The following is an 8,524-nucleotide window of genomic DNA, read 5'->3' as shown; positions in this document are numbered from 1 at the left end:
TAACAATCTTGATGTTTTACTATGGAACAACTAGATGAAGTGCACAGTGACATTAATAAAGTAGAATCATCGATAAAAGTAGATGTATCTTCTTCATTAATATCAGAATCAACGACTGATATTATAAAGAATGTGCATGATATTCCAGAAAATCAAAAAAAAAAAAAATAAGTCACAGGAATGTACAGATAATACAATTCAAGATGGTTTAGTAGTAAATAAATGTGATGTAACAGATTTAAATAAAAACAAAAAAAAATTTTTAAAGTAAGGAAAGTAGTGAGACAGAGAGCATAAAGAACGCTGCGATTAATGAAGTAGAACAAAAAATAATAAATAAGGACCCACAAATTGATGATCAATATAAAAAAAAAAAAAAAAGATGAGAAATTTCAAGAAGAGCAAGGAGAGAATACAACTGAGATTGGAGATCATTCAAGATATGCAGGTGACACATCTTTAGATAAAGAATATTTTATAAAGGAAAATAAGTAGTTGGGTTACGACTCAGCCTTCTTACTACCACCCAAGTACCAACTTTACGTGACACTCTCGACCCTTCCATCCCGATAATCCCAATCAAAATTCGAATGAACCACCCAACGGAACGAGCATCGATCCCTATAGAATCTCTTTGAGCATTCTTCACTAAGGAATTGTCGTCTTTTACCCCATTACGTTCTTCCATCACAATCTTCGTAATGGTAAATGAAAAAGTAAAACTTTTTTTAAAACGCGATGGCGCTATCACTTTCTAAAAGCGTCGTCTTTACATTTCCGATGGCCACGGGCACATCCGACTGCCAGATATACAATGTATTATAAGAGTATCATTACCATACTTTTCATGAAAAGAGCAATTTTTCTTGATAACTATACTCTGTAACATAGATTGAAGTCGCTGATTTGATCCCTCTGATATCGTTGTCTTATGAGAGTCTCGCCTGGTCTTGATTGGTTCTGTTGACTCTTATCGTTGTGAAAAATCGATTCGTTGTGTACCTTTTTTGTATAGAGTATTATTTTGTGGTAGAATATAATGTTGTAATATTTGTGGTCTTTACTTTACTAATTTTGTCACTGAGCCGCTCTTTGGTTCGTTGAGCGATTCATATTCCGCATATATTCCGTACTTGCTTCGCTTGGTACTTTTATAATTTTCGCAGTTACAATAAAAAATTTAATTCTTAACAGATTAAAGATTTAACCTCTTGCTCTATAGTGTACAATAATTTTTTTTTTTTTTTTTTTTTGTATAGGTTATGTGATCCATAGTTTGAGTAAGTAGTACATATATATATATATATATATATATATATATATATATATATTTACGTGACAAGCTTTCATTTCAATCTATATTTAAGATTAATATTTTATCAGTTTCTGTTCGTAACAACATCGAAGTAGTCAATAAGTTTGAAGAGTATAATTAAGGAAGTTATGAAGCAAGAGGTTAAAAACAAATTCTGAAAGAGGTCATGTACAACTCAGTAGTACTGCTTTACATTACTTTGCGAATTACTTTTCAAGCATAAAAATAGTTTAACAGCCACTTATAGTTACTTTCTTACCATTACATTCATTAAATTCGTTTGATTTTGTAAACAAAATAACCACGCTGACCAGTCTCTCATTTAAAATAGAATTATTTTGTCATATATCCAACAGTTTACTTTCTCTTCGAAAATATTATTAATAATTTTATCAATTTCGTATACTTCCATCCTTCGTATAAGTGACAATGGATCAGAAGAGTTTCATAGCAATATTGAACAACATACAGTCAACTACAACACCATTAGATACATCCACCATACAGTCAACTACAACACCATTAGATAACAGCAATACAATAGATTATAATTTTCTACGTGTCATTGATTCATCATCATCATTTTCCATTTTTTTAGCATATGTAAAAACGTATCTGACGTAATCTTACCTCGCTCTTTGAGTACAAAAATCCATTCAAATGAAACAAAGGGAAAAGAAATAAGAAAACAAACACTCATATACGAATCTTCATTACATAACTGTATGTACTCCTCGAGGTATAATTACTCAGACACGTTACAGCGTACCTTCTTCGTTCCCTGATGGCTGATGTTGATCGTTGACGTTTATAATGAAAGAATTTCGTCAACGGCGCCATTTGGATCCTTGTTGAAAAATTAAAATAGCCGCAACAGCACCATTAAGCTCATCACCCAGAGTAGCTCTTGTTGCTGAGTCGTGGAGGAATTATTATCATCAACGACAAAAACTATACCAGTTCCGGTAACGTTCTTCAGATGATCCAGGCACTCGAACTCGCAACATCGCTCTCCAGCACGGAATTTCTTGCACGTCTGTAGTAAAAAGAAATCGATCAATTGTACAGATCAATCGTCACTCGACTGCTCGAGAATTCAGATCATCCAGAGAATAGAATAGAGACGTGGAAAAATGTAGTGCGATCATCGCAGTGGGAGGAAATAGGGGGATAGGGACCAAATGAATGAACGAGATGTTAAGGACAACTGACGATGAGTTCTTCTTTTGTCGAGAATTGCATGTTTGTGAATGGTTTATGGGTGGTTAGGTGGAGAGAATTGAAGAGTTTGGAGGTGACTGGAAGAGTGTTTTGGGCAAGATAGATTGCAGAATGGTTGCGGTAGCATTGTGTTAATTATGGGTTTGTACATGTAATCTTTGTATGTATCACTACATACAACCTAACGTATATCTTTAATAATACATCAGAGTTTTAGTTATTTCATAGCTATGAATTTTATACTCTATAATCTTGACGTTTTATTTCACAGAAGCGTTTGAATATCCATAAAAATTAAATGAACCAATGTATTCATTATCTTATAGAGAAGATATATTATTTTTAATTATGTTCCAATTATTTATCATGATCCTGATTTCCTTATTCTGAAAATTTGAAAGGAAGTTTTGTAGTTTGATACTTTCAGCGACAAAGGGTCAATATTGCTTTAGTATATTTCGTCACATATACATGTATATCTATATATCCACCGAAAATGCGCTTTTGTAGACAAACGCTCGATTCGCGTCATAGCTTTTAAAGCTTGTCGCATCTCAATCCGTTGGAAAAAGTTTTTCCTGTAGCATATTTTATTTTTACGAACCAACAAGGTCTTTGTTTATTTCCTTCTTTTCTTTGCTCCAATTCGCCCATTGTTTTTTCAAGGATAGTATTTCAGAGCCATTAGTCAAGTTCATTGTAACAATAAACGTACGTTTCGGAAACATTTTGTGCTGTGAAACAGAATACACTAAAGTTTGAAGGTCACATCGATTTTCGAAAGTTTATAAATGGAGGTGTATGACAGTATCACCAGCGACAGTATCACTGTCCCCAAGCGCCAAAATACGTTCTGACTACTATTTTATGTATCTCACAGAAGTATGTCTTCATTCATCATCTCCCATGCCATCCACCAACGTGTTCTTAACATGTTATCTCCTAGTAAAATATTGATGTTGAGTCAGATATCCAACTGAATAATCTTTTCGGTGTCTACTATAAGACATTTAAAACCAAGGCTCGTACACACGTGTGCTTATACGTCAGATGTAATACTTAACACGAAACCTGCTTATATTAATATTAAATTTATGCATAGTAGGATGTTCGACCTTTGTAAAAATGAAATTATAATACATACAGTTTCACCGTGGAAAAGTGAATCTTTCTAGCATGTCCACGCAAATGCAGGATAGGGGAGGACTGTGCATGCACCAAACAACTTTACGTTCGTAATTTTTCACACAAATGTACAACTGTAGGGAAAAAATTATCTCTGATTTTTCGGATGTTAGGAATCGACAATATCGCATAACGGAATGCTGTGTTCTACGTATTCTATTTTTGTTACGAAAGTGGTACAAACGAAGTCCACATAAGAATAGTACAACAAAATCGGTTGAGGTTAGGTTATCGTGCAGATATCGCGGCTTTTGCATTGGAAATCACGCAACTGCCAGTCTCGTCGTTCCTTGTAAACGAAAGAAAGGTATTGTAATCGGTCGGAATTAACATAAAACTCGTCGCATGCGACCATATGGCCTGAATGTTGAATAAACGAGAGTAGAGCGCGAGCTATGTGATTCTAACCGTTTAGGCGGAAACTAATGATTGTAACCAGAGCCGAGATATATGCCAATATTACTTTGCTCGACAAAGCGTATAAGATGAGGAGAGAATCGCGATAAGGTAGAACAAGAGACAGATATTCTCTACGTAAAGCAAGTCTGTCAACTAGATTGAAATCCTATAGCTATAACTACAGTGAATCCATATTCTGGCGAATTGTCTTTTCACAAATGAAGCTTCTGAAGAACGGAATTGATACAATAACTACTGTTCATTCATAACTACTGTTGTAAGAATCTATATATTTGTCTATCTATATCTATATATATCGATCTATATATATTTGTCAGAATGTCATTTTATCAAAAAACCCATCCTCTGTAATCATAGTTTAACGAAGCATAATTAATAGAAGAGGTAGAGCGTTAAGTGGAGATGATTTAATCACAGTTAAGTAGATAAATCTCTATATTAGTCTCTTTAATTAAAATGTCCTACGTTTTATTTGCGTCATTTTTTTCCTTCATCCAATTTAAAATGTTTAAATAACAATAGCCTATACAGTATAATTTTATGTAAAAAAAATTGATTATACCATGTTTATTACAGATATTTAACATTTTTGTGTACATACAAAATTTAAATTATACCTCGCTTGAGAACAAAAATTCTATTTATTTTCCTAACATGTACTAATAATTATTGATCAAACTAGAAAAAGCTGGAGGAGATTACTTAGGAAGATTACTTAGCATCTTATATTCCTGGCAAGGCTCGAACGTTTTATCTTCCTTTAGATTTTCCTAAGTTTCCATTTTTCTGACTTGCTATTTTAGTTAGCTTAGTATACGTGCTATACATAGGTATGTATAGTGTCATGATCGCGACAGTCGTGAGTTACCCACGCTTTATCCTCTGTAAACTATTTATAAAAGAAGAACAAATTACATGTTAGAACTTTCATTCAATTTACCAATACAAATAATTTTAAACAAGAAAAAAGACCTAATGCAGTGGTTTCAACTTAAACATATGCAACAGTTATTTACGAATAAATAGTATAAATCTTTTAGCAACATGAAATTCGCGATATTTATTCAAATATTTATATTTACAGTGCGCCATCAGCAAAGAAAACGTGTTTATCGAAACGTGCGCTATCGATTTTATGCTTTTGCCACGCAAACAGGGAAATTGCAACTCAAAATTGAATTCGCACTGCAAAGCGTCGACGTTACGACATCAATTACATACTTTAAAAACACCGAAGGTATCACACGGAATCAGAGAGATTCTATGAGAAGTTAAACGCATAGTCACCCTATTGGGAATAGGATTGCTTTGATTCGAGCTCAAACATAGGGAAAGCTGAAAGAATCTTTTGCGGATCTTCCTTCTTCTCTACGTTGGATTTTATACAAAACGACTTTAACCTTTTCAAGGAAATACGGAAATAAGGATTTTAGATAGAGAGATTTATCTGGAAGGAAATGGATAGTTGAAAGATTTTTTCTCTTTGCAGAGATTCAAGCTTTAAAGAACGATCAAATATGTGCGCAGCTGACTTACGCGTGAAGTTATTATTAAAAAAAATTGTTGCATTTAAAAGGATAAATATTAATTTAAATTTAAAAAAATTGTTTGTTCAATTATCATAAGTTTAATTTAAATTTAAAAAAATTGTTAGTTCAATTATCATAAGTTTAAAGATATGTAGATATTGTATTTACATATCGAAAATCAGACAGCAATATTAATTAACACACCTAGTCAAACGCACACGTACTTTAAAACCGTGCTTTAAAATCGATATTCGCTGAAACAATACATCGCTCTGCGCTTCCAATTTGTTTTCGCACGAAGAATCAGTCCACTCATTGTTACCGTCACCATCTCTACCGTAATCTATATTACTCGAATAAATTCTATATCTTGATTGGAAAATCACATATTTTAACGAACTTCCTTATTTTTTGTTTTTTATGACTTTAATTGGCAATTTCCATAATGTTCTATAACTTGACAATAGACTGATAATATTTCAGGATATATATATACATACATCATGTTTTTGAGGATTCTGTAGTAAAATATATTATAATAAATTATAGGAAAAACAAACTATTTAAAAAAAAATTACCACCTTCGAGTAATAAATTATAGAAGGTTACCAATGTAATTTAAAACTTAAAAATAATCTATTACACGTAACAAAGAAAAAGATTTCTTCGCAAACGGTAACTCGAAAATTACTATTTGGGTTAAGAATTCATTTTCAAGGTTCTACAAGCACGAGTATCTTATGGATATGAGATTTTCAGTGTACATTTTAGTAACCATATTTCATATTGCATGCTGCGGTCCAAAAAAAATCCGCAGTTAATATTCTGCTAATCCCTGCTGCTTTTAAAGACCATAAGTAGTCGTCCGTAAGGTTTAAAAGATTTCGAGTAGATTTGTATTACGTATTTTATCTTCTAATTTTTAAAGAGAGGGTCGTGTTTAATTAATTGAAAATGACGAAACTGTAATGGGACATTATTATCAAATATTAAACGTGGTTCCATTGGGTACTTTTACGGTCATTGCGAGATATATATGCATTATACGTTGCTATTAGCAACGCGTAGCGATGAACGATGGAGAGCAGTACCTTCGTTATCTCGTCTCGGTTGTGTACATATCAGTAATGCACAGTACTCGTACTAAATATCTTACAAATTCCATACAGATTTTCAGATTAGTTTCGAATAATACCAACACGACCATGATAGTCACAGTACAGTATTAAATAGTGCCACTATGCATAATACACTCCTAAAATGTTTCTACAAATATATTTGTCCGAATATTTTTGTCAGCTACTATATCCTAACCACGATTTATTAAACAATATATAGATTTAAAAAAGAATATATAACGACATTACTTGTTTAGGCTAGATTGGTTTAACTTGTATAGTTTTAATAACTGTGTAAGATCAAACAAGAACTTATCGTTAGTTTGGCGAGATTTGATTACACGAAGCAACATAATTGCTTTGAAACTCAGGACAGAAAACAATGTCAACCGGTAGACGCGTTTGTCTGGTGAACGTGTAACGCGTGAATAATAGATAGCGACAATCACGCGAACGCTAGTTACAGCTGACATGGCTTACATTGTAGCATTCAAACTAGAGTATACGAGCCGTAAGCGCTATTGAAAGTTCGAAGGCCGACTAGTGAGCTTCATCCTATCTCATTTTTTAATCAGGCGATGGATCGACGAATCGTATTGATTTCGGGGATTATTATAGTTCTGTGGCAATTTTAAAGCGTGGTTTGTCTAATCTTGTCTCGTTAGCTACAGACTCTTTGGCGAGCAGCCTGAAACTTGATCCAGTTTCGAGAAAATAAAAAATTCGTTTCTTCTCTTTGCTTCCCTGTTCCTTCTTTCCTCCTTTTTCCCTTTTTACATCGCTTTGTTTTACATCGCAATTTACATTTATTTGTAAAGTTTGAATCTCCTCGATATTGAAGATGTTGAAGCTGCAAGTATGTATTTCATTTTAATCCATTCGAGACCGAGATTTAATTGTAAGACGGTACCTAGGTGTCGGTACGATCTGAATGTTTAGTTGGAATGATTCTGTGTTTTACTCTCTCCAGGGTATCCTTTTCATACTTTGATTTTAAATCGATGACAATCTTAAATAGTATGCCTCATATTTTTAAAATATAAAATTATATACTATGTTATTCTATAATGTATTATGTACAGTCATATATATATATATATATATGTAGTATCGTGGACGAAAGGCCTGGGAAATATCGGGCGAACTATGAACAGTGTCGCGAGAGCCGAGGCGCCGTCGGGCCCATCAATGTGTCATCGGTCTTTTCAAGTGCATAGTTTCGTGGAAAAGACCTACGTGACCCTGGCTACGAGCGTCTGCGGAATACGTGTGCTATGGGCCTAGGAAAAGGACAACAGAGTGTTAGTCGAGAAACAGAGCGCGAGTCGAAAAGCAGAGAGTGCGAGCGGAGGAGCCGAGTGTGAGTTGAGCGGAGAGAGTTTGCGAGTGGCGTTGCCGAGAGAGTGTGGATTGCGCTGTTTTCTGTACGTTTGGTATGAATAGTTCAAGTTAATCAACAATCGTCTTTTTCTATCTGATTAACATCTCTATTGTCCACTCTTTGTAAACATATTACATCACGATATTACATAATTTTGGGGGCTCAGCCGGGATTGAACAAGACAGAAAACGAAACGGTTTAACAAAGCTATTCGAGCTAGTTGTGAATTTACCGGTACGCGGTGCGGTAAAAGACGATATCGTTGACTGTTTAAGTTTGTGTAGTGTGAAAAATGGCAAACGTCGGGGACGAACGATTGTCGGGTGAAGAGGGTTCGACGCTGGAGGAGCTGAGG

The sequence above is a fragment of the Bombus bifarius genome, unplaced genomic scaffold (assembly GCF_011952205.1).
Source record: "Bombus bifarius isolate JDL3187 unplaced genomic scaffold, Bbif_JDL3187 scf7180000009369_frag, whole genome shotgun sequence".
NCBI classification, from domain to species: Eukaryota; Metazoa; Arthropoda; class Insecta; order Hymenoptera; family Apidae; genus Bombus; species Bombus bifarius.
Note: the sequence above shows the minus strand (reverse complement) of the source record.